This window comes from Macaca thibetana, chromosome 11, assembly GCF_024542745.1.
Source record: "Macaca thibetana thibetana isolate TM-01 chromosome 11, ASM2454274v1, whole genome shotgun sequence".
NCBI classification, from domain to species: domain Eukaryota; kingdom Metazoa; phylum Chordata; class Mammalia; order Primates; family Cercopithecidae; genus Macaca; species Macaca thibetana.
Genome location: NC_065588.1, coordinates 56501117 through 56522108, shown reverse-complemented (window position 1 = coordinate 56522108; position 20992 = coordinate 56501117).

The following is a 20992-nucleotide window of genomic DNA, read 5'->3' as shown; positions in this document are numbered from 1 at the left end:
TATCTTTAAATATTTTAAGTGCTAACCTATGATAATAGTTTTAAACTAGTCTATGCAGTCGTTCCTACAAGGAATTGTTGATAGAGTTAAAAAGTTCATAATCCTAATAGTTTCTACCTATTCATTGATATACACAGCCAATTGATTTTATGACTTTTATATGATATTCAAGAATACATAGCTTCCAGTCCCCATTCACTTCCTAATGTAGGCGATAAAATTATTTATGGACATTCTGGAACCTACACAAAGTCTAAATCTCCATTGAGGGAAAAAGTTCATGATAAAAGCTTTTATCTAGAGTGTGTTGCTCTGTGAATTTTTGTTTAATGGAAATGTTTAAGAATACACAGGAATTCCCAAATTATGTAGGAGGTCAGACCTGATGCCTTATTAAATCCTCTTCTAGTCTGCAATTTAAAATTGTGATTTTTATTTCAAGTGTATCTGTAACGAGATGAAGAGATACATTGAGCATTAGAAGGCAGAACTTAGAATCCACATTGTTTTCCCACATTTTATACATAAGAATTCTTGAGTTTTAAATTATGCAAATTTATAACAAAATTCTACTCAAGAGTTATGTCTCTGATACTATGGAATCGAGAAATATTCTAGACAATTAAACAGTAATAAATATTAAACATATTTCCATCAATGGTAGGCATTTGAAGGTTTATAAATCATTGGCATTACTAATCTACATAGGCTTTTTGTAAATATTTATTTTGGACATATAAGCTATTTTATATTTTAACCATTGTAGCAAATAAAATGTTTCACTGTTTTTTTCTTAGTTTGATTTATGGTGAAAGAATTAGACCCTAAATGCTTGAGAAACCTACTATGTTCAGGTACTTTGTTATAAACCAGCAGCTACTGCTCCTCTGGTTCTGTATTTCCCATATCTGGATTTGATCTGTGGCATCTTTCTTTCCTTCCCATTGCAAGAGTATATGCTCAAACTCCACCCAATCTTGCATTATACTTGTCTCTGCCACACAGTTCTCAAATTTCTAAGGTAATAAAATAGAGCTCACATGTACGAAACTTTGGAGACTCACTAAAGCAATTAGTAATATAAACTTCAAATGCTGTAGGAACAATGCATACTTTTGCAGAATACACAATATAATTACTTGATTTTGTTTTCCAACCTTCATTTCTGTCCTCTAAAATGTTATATGCCTTAGATCAGGAAATGACAGGCACGCACACTAAAAAGTAATCCCATTACCCTGTTGGGATTTTCAAGAGTTAAGGACGACATAGCTATTAAGTTTCATGCCCTTTGATGTTTTTGGCATTTATTTTCTGATTCTACAGGTCCGAACAATAATATGTTGTAATGTTCAAATTATATTTGAGTTATTGGTAGCTTTTGCTGTCTGGAGTTCTTCTTGGCTAATTCTCAATAGGCAGTCTAAACTTTGGTAAGATTTACCATGACGCTGAGCATATTAAATAAAGCTGTGCCACACAAAGCAGAATATAATTAGTGCCAAGGTGATATGGTTTGGCTCTGTGTCCCTACCCAAATCTCACCTTGAATTGTAATAAACTCCACTTGTCAAAGGTGGGACTAGGTGGAGATAATGGAAGCATAGGGGAGGTTTCTCCCATGCTGTTCTCATAATAGTGAGTTCTCACAAGATCTGATGGTTTTGTAAGGGGCTTCCACTTTCGCTAGCACTCATTCTCTCTCCTGCTGCCCTGTGAAGAGGTGCTTTCTGCTGTGATTTTAAGTTTCCTGTGGCCTGCCCAGCCATGCAGAATTGTGAGTTAATTAAACCTCTTTTCTTAAACCTCTTCTCTTTTTTTTCCCCCCCACTCACTATCTAGTTATTGTTCTACATTTTTTTTGTTTTTTTGTTTTGTTTTGTTTTGTTTTGTTTTGTTTTTGAGCCAGAGTCTTGCTCTGTCAGCCAGGCTGAAGTGCAGTGGTGTGATCTCGGCTCACGGTAACATCTGCCTCCCAGCTTTAAGCCTCAGCCTCCTGAGTAGCTGGGATTACAGGCACGTGCCACCATACCCGGCTAATTTTTGTATTTTTAGTAGAGACAGTTGGCTCACGCCTATAATTCCAGCATTTTGGGAGACCGAGGTGGGCAGAGCATGAGGTCAGGAGTTTGAGACCAGCCGTACCAACTTGGTGAAACCTCTTTTCTTTGTAAATTACCCAGTCCCAATTATTTCTTCATAGCAGCGTGAGAATGGACTAATAAACAAGGCATAGTCCTACTTGCACATTTATCATCTACTTGAACTACTGAAAAGTGCCAGACTGGTTCAAATAACCAAATCTTGCTTAAAATTTCAATGACCTAATTTCATGGAATGGAATTGTGCTCCAACTGCTATCAGCAAAATGTCTTCAGTTGATTTACAAAATATTGATATAGCAAATATTATAATTGTTATCAGGAAGGCTCTAGGAACATTTTCTGAATTTACCTATTCTTCATCTTGTCATTTGTACTCAGTGAGGACAAAAATAGATATAGATTTAGGGCGAATACAGAAAAATATGCAATTTATGTGACTAAGCCAAGTTTGAAGCATTTCATTTAAGTTAAGTTTGACTTTCTTTAGGGTAATTAACAAATAATCAAAATGTTCTTCAAAATTCAAAGAAAAAAATATAAATATTCTTTTCAACTGATTTTTGCCATTTTGAAATTTACACAAGTAATGCTCATTGTAGAAAAATAGAGCCAACCCAGGATAATAAAATACGGGAAAAAAGTGTACTTATTTCTCATGTCTAAGAGATGTTGTTAAAATTTGATGTATAACCAACTAGAATTTTCTAAAAACCTATTGTGTAAATATTAAACATAGTGTTTTATTGGCTATAAGTTGTTCTCATTTATGTTTTATTACTATAAACAGTCTTTCAACTAACTGTCTACACATACTTATATGTCTTCCATGTGATTATTATCTAAGGATAGATTCATAAAATAGAAAACTTGGATCAGAGGGAAAATATATTGTAAGAGTTTTATGCAAATTAGCACTTCTTAAAAATAATTAATGTGAATTTTTCTGTCCCAAAATATTTGTCATATAAAACTAAAACTATTTTTAAAAATTAACAAAAGTATTTGCTAAAATTTTCCCATAACTTGTCTGGAAGAAATGTTTTATTATATACATATTTGAGCATACAGTTTTAAAAACTATTATCAGACACATTATTCTCACTAGTAGGAAATTATGAAAAAGATATAGTTCATTAAAAGGGAAAATAACAATGAAAATAACATTGATCGAATGACTTATGTGTGATCAGAACAAAAACAAATGCTTTTGTATATATTATCCTATTTCATTTAATCCTCACAATCACCACATAAAGGACACATTACCATCTTTTTTCTCTTCTAGAAGAGGGCAATACAACACAGTGATTTTAAATAATCATCTCTGTTGACATAACTAATGAGTAGTAGAGCAAAATATGAACTCACATTTGTATGACACCCCAATTTCTGGTTTCTTATTAATTCCATAAATTTAAATTTAAAATGATTTTTTTACTATAATAATAAAATATTTAGAAATATTTTTATATGAGAAAATTGGAACTTGAGACTTATAAGGTAAAAGATTTCATGACGATAATAAAACTCCTTCCAGACATCTAAAGGCTAATCTAACTTAAACAGAATGACTAATACCACATTTTTTAGTCTATTGTATACAATGCCAAACGGTATACTAGTACAAGTAGTTAATAAATGAATACCCGGTTAAAGAATCTGCTGAAGGGCCGGGCGCGGTGGCTCACGCCTGTAATCCCAGCACTTTGGGAGGCCGAGGCCGGCGGATCATGAGGTCAGGAGATCCAGACCATCCTGGCGAACAAGGTGAAACCCCATCTCTACTAAAAAAAATACAAAAAAAATTAGCCGGACTTGGTGGTGGGCGCCTGTAGTCCCAGATTCTAGGGAGGCTGAGGCAGCAGAATGGTGTGAACCCGGGAGGCGGCGGAGCTTGCAGTGAGTGGAGGTTGCGCCACTGCACTCCAGCCTAGGCGAGAGAGCGAGACTCCGTCTCAAAAAAAAAAAAAAAAAAAAAAAAAAAAGAATCTGCGGAAGTTTGAGTTACACAGGATAATCACATTTCTTTTAAGTATGTCTTAAATTAAGTTAGGCTGCTATGAACTTCTTATAAACAACAGAAATTTCTTTCTCACAGGTCTGGCAGCTGGGAAGTCCAAGATCAAGGTGCTGGTAGATTTGGTGCCTGATGAGGGATTCCTTCTGGTTTCATAAATGTCCCTTTTCTCCTTGTATCCTCATATGACAGAAGAAGTGAGCTTTCTGAAGTCTTTTTATAAAGACACTAATCCCGTTCATGAGAATGGACCTAATCACCTACCAAAGGACTCACCTCCTAATTCTCTCATAATGGTGGTCAGGATTTCAATATAAGAAGTTTTAAGGAACTAAAACTTTCAGTCTATAGCAGAGCAAGACCTTATAATGCTTTTAAATTACCAGTATGCTTTGAAGATTTCAAAGTGAAGGATATAATATGCAGAATTTCATGAATGTGTATTTTTAAGGAGGGTTGCAGGACCAATGCTCCAAGGAATATACTTTGCAAAAAGCTTTAGCTGTTTGGGTGAATGAGGTTTACCTAAAATTCCGGGTCAAATTTCCAATCCAGAAGGAAGGGAGGAAGTGCAAAGCCATCTATGATTATTACCACCAGACTAAAGAAAAATGATCAACACGAGAACCACACCAGCTTCTGCTAGAAACTCTCTCTGATGTTGACACACTACTTACCTTTCTCTACATCCGCAAAGAATAGTTAGCCTCTACTCAGGATGCATCTACCTGCTTCTACTCAGTCTGTCCATTTTGCTCTATCTATTAATTTGTTTTAGGATTGATATATCCAATAATATATTTGCTTACCCCCTGCTGTTCTCTCTCCTGCCTTTATCTTCACCTTAATCCAGAACTCCCTTTGTTTCTGCTCCCTTGGCTCCCACCTTATCGTCTCCCCCAACTTGTTACCTCACTTCAGAAACATATAAAATTTCTATGTGTTTTCACCTTCCCAAATCAATACACCACAATTATACGTTTGTAATTCAATTTTTGAGAAATCTCATATAACATATGAAAGATGAATAGCATCTTATCAAAGTCACCCCAAATAGGATGAAAACCATTCAATGTTAAAATAATTCTATCTTTCAACATATACCATTACTTTTGTAAATGTGTATTGTGTTTCTGGACCTTAAAACAATGATACTAGGAAGAAGGATGAATGCCACAGGTGTTATTTACTTTACCTACATGGGCTGAAACTATCAAGAGGTGTTTATGATTTCCATTTCTGGGAGAACTAATTCCCACACACTGCTGTTGACCAAACAGCATTATGATTTACCACAAGAGCAGTTTTAGAAGTGTCTGGATGCATGCTCTCCTAGCCTCGAATTAAGGACAAGGCCCACCGCTAATTCAGTGAACAGTGAATTAGGAATCTAAGGAAAGGAAAGCTGAAGTAAAAGGCATGTGACTCCTTTAAACAATAGGAAGAATACAAAAATTGTACAGTATGTCTCTCTGATTAGAGAACTAGACACATAGTAATTTATAGCTCTTTCAATGAAGGGACAGTCCACTATGTGGAACCAATGATGTAGCGCATGGAAAACATCTCATTAAGATCAACAGGATTTTAAAATAAATCTACCCCTACCTTCTTGGAGTAGATTTTGGCTGCATATGAAGCAGATATGTAGCAACCCTCTAGACAATAACATTAAAATTGTATAGTGTGATTTTTAAATATCTGGCTCTGCTACTCTTCTTCATAAAGTTTAGCTAAGGTTTCTTTTTTCCTTTGTTTTATTTACACCATCTTAAAAATACCCTTTAAACACATTTCAAGTTGTAAATATTAGATCCAAGCACAGATAGTTTGCTCCAATTTTTATATGTTCTCAGTTTACTATCCAGACACTTTGTGTTTATGTGTTATTCATTTCCATTTTACATGAACAGATATTTTCTCCACAGAATGAAAATGTAATATTAATTCAGTTGTTAAATACTACAAGCAAGATTTTGTGAACAGTTTCAAACTACATTTATTTAAGGAGTACTTAGTTTTGTGAAAATTGCACAGGTAAAATGGGTTGTTGACACCTTGAAATGTAAGGCTTTTTTGTTGTGTTTAGCTTCATTTAACTTGGAAAGAAAAGAATTTGCTTTTTTTTAGGAAAAAAAGGAAGGCATAGTTTATTTATTTGGAAAGTTTTGTCTGTGTTGAAATTAGACACTATTTTTTATACATAAATCAGAAATAACTACACAAGTTATCTATAAAGTATTGTCCCACACAATTAACATAAGTATTAAATATTTTAAAGTATGAAATGTCAGATTAATCATATAGTATGAAATACATTTGAAAAATTTTCTTGATTAGAAGAGAGATAAAGAAAGAAACCACCTATATTAGTCCATTTTCATGCTGCTGATAAAGACGTACCCAAGACTGAGCAATTTACAAAAGAAGGAGGTTTATTTAACTTACAGCTCCACATGGCTGGGGAGGCCTAATAATTTTAGTGGAAGGTAAAAGGCACGTTTCATATGGTAGCAGACAAGAGAAGAGAGCTTGTGCAGGGAAACTCCTGTTTTTAAAAAAATTAGATCTCATGAGACTCATTCACTATCACAAAAACGGTGCAAGAAAGACCTGCCCCTACGATTCAATCACCTCCCACCGAGTTCTTCCCATGACACATGGGAATTGTGACAGTTACAATTCAAGATGATATTTGGGTAGGGACAAAGCCAAACCATATCATTTCATCCTGGCCCCTCACAAATCTCATGTTCTGACATTTCAAAACTCATCATGCCTTTCCAACAGTCCTCCAAAATCTTAACTCACTTCAGGATTATCGCAAAAGTCCACAGTCCAATGTCTCTTCTGAGACAAGGCAAATCTCTTCCACTTATGAGCCTGTAAAATCAAAAGCAAGTTAGTTACTTCCTATATACAATGGGGTTACAGGCACTGGGTAAATACAGCTGTTCCAAATTGAAGAAATTGGCCAAAAGGAATGGGCTACAGATCCCATGTAGGTCCAAAATTCAGAGGGGCAGTCAAATCTTAAAGCTTGAAAATGATTTGCTTTGACTCCATGTCTCACATTCATGTCATGCTGATGCATAGTTCCTATGGTCTTTTGCAGCTCCGCCCCTGTGGTTCTGCAGGGTACTACCTCCCTCCCAGCTGCTTTCATGGGCTGGCATTGAGGGTCTGCAGCTTTTCCAGGTAAACAGTGCAAGCGGCCAGTAGATCTAATATTCTGGAGTCTGGGGCCCTCTTCTCACAGCTCCACTAGGCAGTGCCCCAGTAGGGACTCTCTATGAGGCCCCAACCCCACATTTCCCTTCTGCACTGCCCTAGCAGAAGTTCTCCGTAAGAACACCCCCCTGCGGCAAACTTCTGCCTGGACATCCAGGCATTTCCATACAGCCTCTGAAATCTAGGCAGAAGCTCCCAAACCTCAATGCTTGACTTCCATGCACTCACAAGCTCAACACCACATGGAAACTGCCAAGGCTTGAGGCTTGCACCCTCTGAAGCCATGGCCTGAGCTCTACATTGACCACTTTCAGCCACAGCTGGACTAGCTGAAACATATGACACCAAGTCCCTAGACTGCACACAGCACACGGACCCTGGGCCTGGCCCACGAAACCACATATTTATTTTAGGTTTTTGCACCTGTAATGAGAGGGGCTGTCATGAATACCTCTGACATGCCCTGGAGACCTTTACCCCTCTCTTGGGGATTAACATTTAGCTTCTCGTTAGTTATGCAAATTTCTGAAGCTGGCTTGAATTTCTCCTTAGAAAATGGGATTTTCTTTTGTATCACATTGTCAGGCTGCAAATTTTATAAACTTTTATGCTCTGCTTCCCTTATAAAACTGAATGCTTTTAATAGCACCCAAGTCATATCTTGAATGCTTTGCTGCTTAGAAATTATTTCTGCAAGATACCCTAAATCATCTTTCTCAAGTTAAAAGTATTATAAATCTCTAGGGCAGGGGCAAAATGCCACCAATCTCTTTGATAAAATTTAAGAAGAGTCACCTTTGCTCCAGTTCCCAACAAGCTTCTCATTTTCATCTGAGACAACCTCAGCTTGGAGTTTATTGTCCATATCACTGTCAGCATCTTGGGCAAAGCCATTCAGTAACTCTCTAGGCAGTTCCAAACTTCCCCATAATTTCTTGTGTTCTTCTGAGCCTTCCAAACTGTCCCAACCTCTGCCTGTTACCCAGTTCCAATGTCACTTCCACATTTTCAGGTATCTTTTCAGCAATGCCTCCTCTACTGTTACCAATTTACTGTGTTAGTCTGTTTTCATGCTGTTGTTAAAGGCATACCCAAGACTGGGCAATTTACAAAAGAAAGAGATTTATTGGACTTACAGTTCCACAAGGCTTGGGAGGCCTCATAATCAGGGTGGAAGGTGAAAGGCACATCTCGTATGGCAGCAGACAAGAGAACAGAGCTTGTCCAGGAAAATTCCTGTTTTTAAAACCATCAGATTTCGTGAGAGTCATTCATTATGAGAACAGCACAGAAAACAGTCACCCCCATAATTCAATCACCTCCTAACTGGTTCCTCCCACTACATGTGGGAATTGTGGGAGTTACAATTTAAGATGTGATTTGGGTGGGGACACAGCCCAATCCTATCACCACCTATATTGAGAGAAAAAGAAAATTGAAAAAAAAAAAAACTGCTCAGTAAGAGATATTAGCAATAAACTCAAAATCAGGGACCTAAAAACCTGTTAATAGAGCTAAATAAATGCTCCTCTATGTGACAAAATTATTTCAAATACTAATCTATACTAAATGAAACCAAAAAGTGGTCAAAGATGAAACACAGAAGTAAAAATTTTGTATTATACTTCAAAAATATAATCATGCTAGTAAAAATACATAAAATAGAAAATAGAGAAATTACCATTATAAAAAGAAAAAATGTGTTAATAATTTTAATTATATTGATATATTTTTAAATAAAGGAAACGTGTATACTTAAAACCATCAGGCTTACTATAGTATTACATTTCTGTTTTCAAGTCTTCAGTTTGTGAAGTTGTCAATGGCTTTATCAAAATTGTTCTGTGAATATTCATTTTGAAAGATTGTACACCCAAAGTTTTCAATCTGCCTTCATGTGCAGTTGATCAAGGAATTATTTTATAAATTTTACTTCTGAAAACTTTTTTTTCCATAAATAAAAGATATACCAAAAGGAAAAATCTTATAAATAAAGAATGTGTTTGGTTTAAATAAAAATCCCACTCTCAATACAATGCAGAATTTGTTTTTACATTCAAGTGATCACATAGAAGGATTGCAGAAACTTGAGTTCTTCTTTGTGTTTTAAATTGCCATTTTATCATAGTTTATTCCAAATTACCATTTAAATGCAAGATATTTAAATGGTAATTTTATACCATTTTGAATGGTAAAATGGTACCACAATGGTTGGAGACACATACTGAGGCCAAAGTAAACTTAAACAAATCTGAAATTATTCTTCATGCAGATGCCTAGATTTGAGTGTATATGACTATATAACTGGGAATTTTCAGAATTAATTTTGATGTGTAATGCAATGAAAGTGTTAGCAATAAAATGTTTCTAATTTGAAATATATGTGGTATTGAATCCAGTATTCAAACCCAAATCTACTTGACTCTCAAATCTATAAAATGCAAAGCCATGTGAAGGACATTTTTACAGGTTTGAAAATATAAAAAAGCATAAATTATTTTGGAAACCATAAGTAACAATTCAAAGTCATGAGTATCTAGGGATTATTGAAAGATTATGGTATGAGAAAGAGCTAGAATGACAAATTGGATCCATACTACAAAGAGGATTGGAAATACTTGGTGAGTCATTAAAGGTCTTTAATTAGTTGAGAGGGCAGATTTGTGTTTGTAAAGAATCCTGGCAGAAGAATGGAAATAGATTGCAATGTAAATACTAGAAGTAAAAAAGATATTAATATGCTTTTACAACAGACTATTGAAGGCATGATAAAAACGTCAAACCATGGTGATGATAGAGAGAAGATGGTGAAAGGTTTTAGTGAGGTGAGTCATGAGGGAGAGGGAAGTGTTTATTCTCTTGGTCTGTATAAATACTTACGGGTGTGCCTCATATAACCTCAGTGTCATTATCAAGAAATGTAAAAACATTGGTGTCATGAGCATCCATGTGAAGAGACCACCAACCAGGCTTTGTGTGAGCAATAAAGCTTTTTAATCACCTGGTTGCAGGCAGGCTGAGTCTGAAAAGAGAGTCAGTGAAAGGGAGATACGGGTGGGGTCGTTTTATAGGATTTGGGCAGGTAAAGGAAAATTACAGTCAAAGGGGGTTGTTGTCTGGGGGGTAGGGGTGGGAAGGTCACAAGGAGCTCAGTGGAGGAGCTTTTGAGCCAGGATGAGCCAGGAAAAGGAATTTCACAAGGTAATGTCATCAATTAAGGCAGGAGCAGGCCATATTCACTTCTTTTGTAGTGGAATATCATCAGTTAAGGCAGGAACTGGCCATCTGAATGTGTACGTGCAGGTCATAGAGGATGTGATGCCTTAGCTTTGCCTCAGAGGCCTGACCATTAGCAAGAGACAATTTGGCTTTTTATCTCTAAAAGCTAATGGCCAATATGACAGTAGTTTGGCACAGTCCTGCAATGTGGATAAGAACTACCTATATAGGGATTTTCAGCAGCCAGAAAGCTAGTAGGAAGCTCAATGTAATTTTTTAAATAAAATACAATTAATACCTAAGTTTTTGGTTTGGAATTTATCTCTTCAGTCTTTATCTCACATAACAGTTTTGAAGGATTTATTACTTTTGCCTATATTTCTTAACTAATACTTAAAATATTCCCTCTTGCCTTCTAGAAAATCATGTGTCCCTGATTTTTCACTCACCCATTGTTTATTATTTGTCTTTCTCAGTAATAGACTCAATTTTTTTTGCTTTCACTTCTTATACCAGATCCCCATCCTAGATGGTCCATTCTTCTTTATCTGTCTACTTTCATGGTGACCACCCAAACACTGATGGTCTCAGTGTATACCTATATAAATTGTTACTCAAATCTGTCTTTCTAACTTAGAAGTATATGTTAAAGTCTGATTTCCTATTTAACACATCCAGTTGTAAATTCTATAAGTCATTAGCTATATGCTCATTAACTCTATTTTTTCTTCTAGACCTGCTTCTTTATTCCATATACTGAATATTTAGGCTATATTCTAACACTAATATATCTATTTTGTAAACAAAATAGATCTATTTTGGGAGATCTATTATGGGAGGTTGTGTTTCCCAAATAATATTTTGATACCACACTAAAAACATTATCCATAAAAAATGAAAAATTGCTATTTAATCAATATTTAAAACTTTGTTTCTGGAAACATTGTTAAGCTAAATGAAAGATAAGCCACTGTTTGGGAGAAAATAACTGTATATCTCACATATGATAAAGGGCATTTTTTCCTCAAAATATGTGAATAACTCTTAAAACTCACAAAGAGAAAATTATTTTTTTAAATAAGAAAACATCTATAAAGTCAATTCACCAACAGAAGAAAAACACATGGTAAATATGAATATGAAAAGATGTTCAACATCATTAGTCAATATAGAAATGCAAATTAAAAAGACAAGATAATACTGTATGTCTATTAGAATGGCTAAAATAAAAAATACTAATAACTGATAAGGAAGTTGGACAATTGGAACTCTCATCCATTTCTAGTGGTAATGCACTATAATACAACTGTTTTGGAAATCTCCCTGGGAGTAAAATTTATTACCAAATTACCATAAGAGCCAGCAATCTCACCTTAGGCATTTATCCAAATGGATTGAAAACTTACTTTCTCCACTTCTTTACCCACACCAAAATCTATTATCTATCTTTCTGCATAATTTTATAGTAGTCATTCATATCAACAAAACTTGTTGCCAATTTAGATGTTCTCACTAGGTAAATGGATAAACAAAATATACTATAACCATGCAGTGGCATACTTCTCAGCAATCAAAGGAGTGCACTATTGACCTATGCAAAAATTTGGATGAAACTCATCTGCTTTTTAAGTGAGAGAAGCTAGTTCCACAAGATTCAATACTATAGTATTTTTTACAAAAAAGGAGGAGACACAGAAAACTGAGACCATGTTATCCATGGGACACATATTCAAAAGTCTGCAAGGGATGCTAACCTACTAATACGTATATAAAGCAGGTGCTGAACTGATAGTATTATAACCCAATTTTTGTGAGTGTTGTTATGCCCAGACCCTCTGTTCCCCAAAGAAGACCACCAGAGTCCAGAGTCAAAGCCAAGCGGCAAGGATCTTTACGACAAGTTCGAACTTGGTCCCTCCATTACACAGCATACAAGAGGGCCCCGAACAATGCGAGTGTTTGCTTTTTATAGCCCGAAAGTTACAGGGGAACAAAGGAATTCTTTTGGTTCCCGCGCTTTCAGTAAAACTTTGAACGGCTGCCTCCTTATCGGAGACTTTTCCAGGTGGTGTTTGTACTGGGCTCAGGAAGTTTGAGAGATATATGGCGATATGTGGTGGGATGGGAGGATGGGATGTGTTTGTACTGGGCTCAGGAAGTTTGAGAGATATATGGCGATATGTGGTGGGATGGGAGGATGGGATGTGTTTGTATTGGGCTTGTTTGTTTTGAGCCCGGGGCTGAGGAATGTGCCCGGCTCCTCTCATTCCCCCCTTCTTTTCAGGTATCTCTAGAGCCAATCTTGGGTCTTACAAGTCTGATTCTGTTTCAGCGTCTACAGGTTGGTATTGGGCTCTGAGGACCATGAGTTGTACAGTGTCAAATCTTTCTCTAACGAACCGCAAAATTCTGTTAACAACACAAGGTCCTACGGTAAGCAGAAATAGAAGACTCAGCAGGGGTCCAAGGAAGGGGGCTAACAGAGAAAACATAGATGAGTTCCACCATTGGTCTGCAGCTGAAGCAAACTGCCGTGTTCTTACTTCTGTGCTTAACTTGCGTAACTGTTGGACCCGGTCCTCCACAAGTCCTGATTCATTTATGTAGAAACAACAGTCTTCCTTTAGGAACATACACGTACCCCCTTTTTCAGCAGTGAGTAGGTCTAAGGCCCTCCGGTTCTGCAAGGTTACCTGTGCTAGGGACGTGAGCTGCTGCTGGAGGGAGGCAAGGGACTCAGCTGACTCCTCCATAGCAATGGCAAATTGTTGGTACAGCTTTTTACTTTCTATGAGGGTGTGACCTAAGGCTCCCCCCGCCAGTCCGGCTGCCATGAAGGATGCGGTGAGGGAGATTCCTGCAATGAGGGGGAGAAATATGGCTCATGCAGGTCTCAGTCTAGGGACTGGGTGAATAACAGCACTAGTCCAGTTACCGGTATACCCTAGGAACTCTCCGGCAGTAAGTAGAGTCAACCGGGGAACTAATGTGACAGGAAGACACAGTAGGTTGGTAACAGAGGGGCTTGATAGGTTTTTTGATAATGTTCTATTACACCAGAAGAATATGCCTGACGGAGCCCTTAAGGTGATATTAGGGGGCGTTGCAGTGATGCTGCAGAGGCTGGAATTAGTTCCTGAGAAACAGTAGAGAAATTTTTCTTGACTGGGGTTTAGGTATAGTGGCACGTTAGGGATAGGGGCATATGAGAGGTTTCGGTGGTTGTTAGCTTGGGCAGAGGTAGAGGATCCCCACGGCAGGGGGACAGCGGTTAGCGGTGGACACCCTAGAGTGGCACACAGAAAGCAGCCAGACAGGCTGTGAAGTCCTGTAAGGTTAGCAAGTTCTAATCCTTCTTGCAATAATTTTAACCAGGAAAAGGGACGTAAATCTTGTGTCAGGCGGTTTTCTTGTCGCTGGATATTTCCATGGACCAGGGGCCGTACCTGCACTAGACCCTGCCACAGATAGAGGTGACTGCTAGGCCATGTGGAGGTGGAGGAGTAGTATACAGCCCCATGTTGAGGCATGGTCCAGCGGGAGTTCCAGGGGTCTCTAACTATCCATGTATATGAAAGGTCTCCATCTCGTCTACGATGGAAGGGCCATCTGGGATCTATCTGTTCTTTTCCACCCCACCATTGGTATTTATGGATGATACAATAGTTATAAGGGCAGCCGGCACTTTGGTGCCACCAATAGTGCTTACAATTGTATTGAGTCTGATCATACTCGAAGCATATCATTGGTGCCACTGGTTTGGCTATTGGGAAATTGGTAAAATTTTGTAAAATTGGGCTATTGCACCCTGAGGAGGGGCAATCTGCACTGGCCACTAATTTCCCGGGCTTATGAGGTTGCCTAGGGTGGGTTTGGTTTTCATAAAGCCAGAATCTCCAGACAAAGGGATTAGGAGCTGGCTTTATGTTTTCCCCAGCGGCCACTAGGGCGACCAACGTTAGAGTCAGACTACCTAACTGCATGTTTGCAGTGAGCTATGCTGTCGGCGCAGGGTGAGTTTTAAGGGGTTGTTCTTAGCTCTGTCCACAGTCCACGTGTCTGGTGCTTCAGCCGCCGCCGTGATTGGTCCCAGGAGGTCAGAGGTTGGGTCCACCGGCTTGACGTGGGTGTAGTGGATCCACGACGCGATGCCTTCTACCTTTAGGGCGGTGGGTGTGGTTAAGAGTACCTGGAGTGGTCCTTTCCACCTGGGTTCTAGGGTCTCTTGTCGGTGTCGCTTGACCAGGACCTAGTCTCCCAGCTGGTACGGATGGGGTGTTGGCGGGGGACAAGTCTCATATAGTTCCTTCAGCTTGGGCCAGATTTCTTGATGAATTTTCTGCAAGGCTTGTAGGGAAAATAAGAGTTCAGAGACATTTTCTGTTTCAGACTTGAGCAGATCATCTTTTAGGCTGGGAACTAGGGGTGGGGGTCTACTATACATGATTTCATAAGGGGTAAGGCCCAGTCTGTAAGGGGTATTACGGGCCCGGAACAGAGCGTAGGGGAGAAGGACTACCCAATTAGCGCCAGTCTCCATAGTCAATTTAGTTAAGGTCTCTTTTAAGGTCCGATTCATCCTTTCTACCTGTCCTGAACTCTGGGGCCTGTAAGCGCAATGGAGTTTCCAATTTGCCCCAAGGATGGAAGCCAAATCCTGACTTACCTAGCGACGAAAGTGGGCCTATTATCTGACCCTATCTGGACGGGGAAGCCATACCTGGGAAGGATATCTTCCAGAATTTTCTTTGCTACGACCTGAGCAGTTTCTCTTTTGGTTGGGAATGCTTCAGTCCACCCTGAAAAAGTATCTACAAAGACAAGTAAGTACCGGTACCCATACTTTCCTGGCTTTATTTCAGTAAAATCTACTTCCCAGTAGATACCGGGCCTGGTTCCCCTGAGCCTTGTTCCTGTTGCAGCTTGAGATTGGGGGTATGCGTTGTTAAGCTGGCAGACTTTGCAACTTGTCACGATACTGCTGGCTGTCTCAGCTATATGTCTGATTTTGAGCTTGGAGCGTCTGATCAGGTCTATCATCCGCTGGGCCCCCAGGTGGGTGGTTCGGTGGATGTGTTCTAACACCTGTTGTCCTAATTTTTCTGGTAGGATGGTTTGGTCATTAGTATCAGTCCACCACCTATTCTAGACTTGTTTCAGGGGAAGTTTGTCAATCCACTGGAGATCTTGTTCTGAATATTCAGGGAAATTTGGCAAGTCCCGGGGGCCCGGGTCAGGGAGCTGGAGTGTAAGGAGTTGGTTGGGAGCCTTTGCCACATTCCTTGCAGTTTGGTCTGCCAGAAAGTTGCCTTGAGCAGTTGGAGTAGTTGGTTTCTGATGCCCTGGGCAATGCACAATGGCTAACTTTTCTGGCCTCCATAGGGCTGTTAGCAGGGCTAGGATCTCTTGCTTGCTTTTTATCTCTTTTCCTTCAGCCATCAGTAACCCTCGCTCCCTGTAAATGGCCCCATGTATATGCACCGTTGCAAAAGCATATCGGCTGTCTGTATATACTGTCAGCTTCTTCCCCGCCCCTAAGGTAAGAGCTTGGGTGAGCGCTATCAGTTCGGCCTTCTGGGCCGATGTCCCCAGGGGCAGGGATTCCGCCCAGATTACCTCAGTCTCTGAAGTCACTGCTGCTCCAGCGTACCTCTGGCCTTGATGCATGAAGCTGCTCCCATCAGTGAACCAGATGAGGTCGGCATCAGGAAGTGGGCGGTCCTGCAGGTCTTCTCGAACTCCGTGCACCTGAGCTAGTATCTCGGTGCAGTCATGGAGTGGGGCGTCCAGGTCCGGGTTGGGCAGCAGCGAGGCAGGGTTTAAGGTCATTGGGGGCAGGAAAGTTATCCTGAGAGGATTTAGTAGTAGTCCTTGGTAGTGGGTGAGCAGGGCATTACTCATCCATCGATTAGGTGGCTGTTTGAGTACACCTTCGATGGCATGTGGAGTAACGACCCGCAATTCTTGTCCCATGACAAGTTTATCAGCATCTTGCACCATCAGAGCCGTGGCCGCAATCATTCGGAGACAAGGGGGCCACCCGGCAGCCACTGGGTCTAACTTCTTTGACAGATAGGCAACTGGCCTCCGCCAGGGGCCTAAGTTTTGACTTATTACCGCCTTGGCGACACCCGTATTCTCGTCCACATATAGGTGGAAGGGCTTGGTAACATCAGGTAGCCCCAGTGCAGGCGCAGAGAGTAAGGCGGTTTTAATCTGTTGGGAAGCCGACTCGGCTTCATCTGTCCAATTAAATGGCTGCTGCCCCCGGGTTGCCTGATACAAGGGTTTAGCCAGTTCTGCGAACCCAGGTATCCATAGTCTGCAAAATCCCGCCGACCCCAGGAATTCCCTCACTTGTCGGGTGGATTGTGGCCTGGGGATCTGCAGAACAGTTTGTTTCCGGGCGTCTGTTAACCAGCGCTGCCCTTCTTTAAGCAGGTACCCTAGATATGTTACCTCTGGCTTACAGATTTGAGCTTTCTTTGCCGAGGCTCAGTAGCCCAGATTCCCCAGAGCTTGTAAGAGACCCTTGGTCCCTTGGATGCAAGCTTCTTGGGTCTCAGCAGCAATTAGGAGGTCATCAACATACTGTAGTAAAGTTATTTCAGGGTGTTTGCGTCGGTACTCACCCAGGTCTTCATGGAGGGCCTCATCGAACAGGGTAGGAGAGTTTTTAAATCCTTATGGCAGCCTGGTCCATGTCAATTGGCCACTTATGCCCTTATCAGGGTCATTCCACTTGAAGGCGAAGAGCTTTTGGCTCTGAGAGGCTAAAGGCAAACTGAAGAAAGCATCTTTCAAATCTAAAACAGTGTACCATTGATGTTTAGGGTTTAAGGTACTCAGGAGGGTATACGGGTTAGGCACAGTTGGATGTATGTCCACAACCCTCTTATTGATTTCTCTTAAGTCTTGTACAGGTCTGTATTCTCCACTATTAGGTTTTCGTACCGGCAACAATGGAGTATTCCAGGGCGAGTGACATGGGCGAAGGACCCCTTGGTCAAGGAGCCGGCGGATATGCAGGGCAATTCCTTTCTTGGCCTCTAGGGGCATCGAGTATTGGCGTACCCGCACGGGGTCTGTCCTAGGCTTAAGTTCAACAAACAAGGCAGGACGGTGTTTTGCTAGCCCTAAGCCCCCCGTTTCCGCCTAAGCTTCTGGATATTGCTGGAGCCAAGTTGCTATGTCCTGGTCAGGGGCCACTCGCTCCTGGTGGAGCCGGTACTCATCTTCTAGGGTTATAGTCAGGACGGACACGGGTTGATTGTGGGAGTTGGTCACGACGGGCCCCTCAGGGAGGAAATGGATCTGTGCTCCCATTTTAGTTAGCAGGTCTCTCCTTAATAGGGGACAGGGGCTCTCAGGGATGACCAGGAAAGAATAGGTTACATTCTTGGCTCCGAGGTTTACTGTCCTTTGTGTTGTCCATGGGTATTTTTTAACTCCTGTGGCCCCTTGTACCCACGAGGACTTGGAGGACAATTTCCCATTAGTTTTAACTAAGACTGAGTGCTGTGCTCCCGTATCGACTAAGAACTGGACTGGGGACCCCTCCACTTGCAAAGTTACCCTAGGTTCGGGGAGGGGATCCGAACCCCGTCTTCCCTAGTCTTCATCTTGAGTGACTAGTACGGGTGTAGACCTAGGGGGTCCCTGTCCTCGTTGTTTCTTTTTGGGGCAGTCTCTTACCCAGTGGCCAGCCTCCTTGCAGTAGGCACATTGGTCTTTTCTCAGGTTATCATGCCTGGGGGGCCGCCTAGGTTGGGTGTACTCTGGCTGTAGATGCTCTTTCTGTACCACTGCTGCCAGGACCTTGGTCATTTTTTCAGTGGCCTTAAATTGCCTTTCCTCTGGAGTATCTCTGTTATTGTAAACCCGCTGGGCTATCTGAAGGAGGTCTTGAATCTGCTTTCCTTCCAAGTCTTCTAATTTCTGGAGTTTTTTTTTTAATATCTGGGGCTGCCTGATTTACGAAAGACATTACAACAGCTGCCTGACTTCCTGGAGCCTCTGGATCTATGGGGGTGTACTGTCTAAAAGCTTCCATTAATCCTTCTAAGTAGGTGGCTGGGCTCTCTGTCTTTCCCTGCAGAATAGAATATACTTTAGCCAAATTAGTGGGCTTGCGAGCAGCTGCCCGGAGACCTGCCATTAGAGTCTGGCAATAAAGGTGTAGCCGTCCCCTACCTTCTGCCGTGTTGTAGTTCCACGCTGGCCTGGTCAGAGGAAAGGTCGTGTTTATGAGGTCGGGGTTGGCAGTCGGTTGACCGTCGTCCCCCGGGACCAGCTTTCTAGCTTCTACCTGTATTCTCTCTTGCTCTTCCATGGTAAACAAGATTCGGAGGAGCTGCTGGCAATCATCCCAAGTGGGCTGGTGGGTGAACATGACACTATCTAGTAAAGCCAGTAAATCTTTGGGGTTGTCTGAAAACCGAGCACTCTGAGTCTTCCAGTTATACAGATCACTGGTGGAGAATGGCCAGTACTGGAGCCTGGGGATTCCTGTGTCATCTGGGGGTCCTATTTCCCGAAGGGGTAAAGCCACTGTGGAGTCAGGCAGCTGGGGGGGGGCGAGCCCGTGAAGTGCGCCCTCGCGTCCACCCCGCTGGCCCTTCAAAGTTACTTTCCCTGTCAGCGGCCCGTGTGTGCCGGCCACCTCCCCTCCGCCTGCTCCCTCCCGTGACTCAGCCCGGGGGGTCGGGGCCTGGGGCCCAGAGGGGTATGGAGGGGGTTCCGTGAACAGTGGGTCCCCGCTATCAGGTAGAACAGGATGGGGGGGGCAGTTGGTTGCTTGGATTTTAGTGGTCGAACAACCAGTGTCTTACAGGGTTCAGAGGCTAATTGGAAAGGGGACAGCCAAGGAGGCGGGTTCTCAACAAGGTCCTGCCATATGAGGATATATGGGATTTGATGTAAGTGGCCCGCATGCCCAGGTAGGAAAATCTTGGACTTTACCCTAGTGATGACCGCAAGTCGGAAGGTCCCTTCGGGTGGCCACCCTACATCAAAGGCAGGCCATTCGGAGCGACACAGAGTAATTAGCTTTCCTTTCCTGATTTCCATACCAAGATCATGGCCCCTTGCTCTTACTTCTTTGAAATTATTCGTAAAGAGAGATAGAGGAGTGCTCTGGGTATTACCCATCCTGTAATAATTTGTAGTCCCTTCCTGTAAAGGAATGTGGGTTTGAATCCCTGCAAAGGAAATCTGATCTGACTTATTAATGATATTTAGTCGCGATCATGCTCCGACAGCCTAGATCAGAGACAGTTACTGCCCAAACCGCAGACCGGCGCTCAGGGCAGTTCAGGTCAGAGACAGCTACTGCCCAAACCCCAAACCAGTGCTCGGGGCAGTTCAGATCAGAGACAGCTACTGCACAAACCCCAAACCGGCTCAGCGCAGTGCAGATCAGAGACAGCTACTGCCCAAACCCCAAACCGGCGCTCGGGGCAGTTCAGATCAGAGACAGCTACTCCCCAAACCCCAAACCGGTGGTCGGGGCAGTTCAGATCAGAGACAGCTACTGCCCAAACCCCAAACCGTCACTCGGGGCAGTTTAGATCAGAGACAGCTACTGCCCAAACCCCAAACCGGTGGTCGGGCAGTGCAGATCAGAGACAGCTACTCCCCAAACCGCAATCGCGCTCGGGGCAGTTCAGATCAGAGACAGCTACTGCCCAAACCCCAAACCGGCGGTCGGGGCAGTGCAGATCAGAGACAGCTACTGCCAAAACCCCAAACCGGTGGTCGGGGCAGTGCAGATCAGAGACAGCTACTGCCCAAACCGCAAACGCGCTCGGGGCAGTGCAGATCAGAGACAGCTACTGCCCAAACCCCAAACCGGTGGTCGGGGCAGTGCAGATCAGAGACAGCTACTGCCAAAACCCCAAACCGGCGGTCAGGGCAGTGCAGATCAGAGACAGCTACTGCCCAAACTGCAAACGCGCTCGGGGCAGTGCAGATCAGAGACAGCTACTGCCCAAACCCCAAACTGGCGGTCGGGGAAGTTCAGATCAGAGACAGCTACTGCCCAAACCCCAAACTGGCGGTCGGGGAAGTTCAGATCGTAAGCTAGATCAGATGAGCGCCAGGGGACGTCTCCCACCGGTCTCCGCTGGCCGTCCTATAGCGAGTCCGCCAGGACTGTGCCAGCTCCAGTTTCAGACCTCGTGAGTCACAGATTCAGATTCAGAACAGACACAGACAGACAAACGGAGACCAGCCGGCTCACCTATCAGTAGATCGATCCTAGTAGATCCGTTGACCAGGGGTCTGGTGGGCTTGGGGGAATCCCGGACGAGCCCCCAGATGTTATGCCCAGACCCTCTGTTCCCCAAAGAAGACCACCAGAGTCCAGAGTCAAAGCCAAGCGGCAAGGATCTTTACGACAAGTTCGAACTTGGTCCCTCCA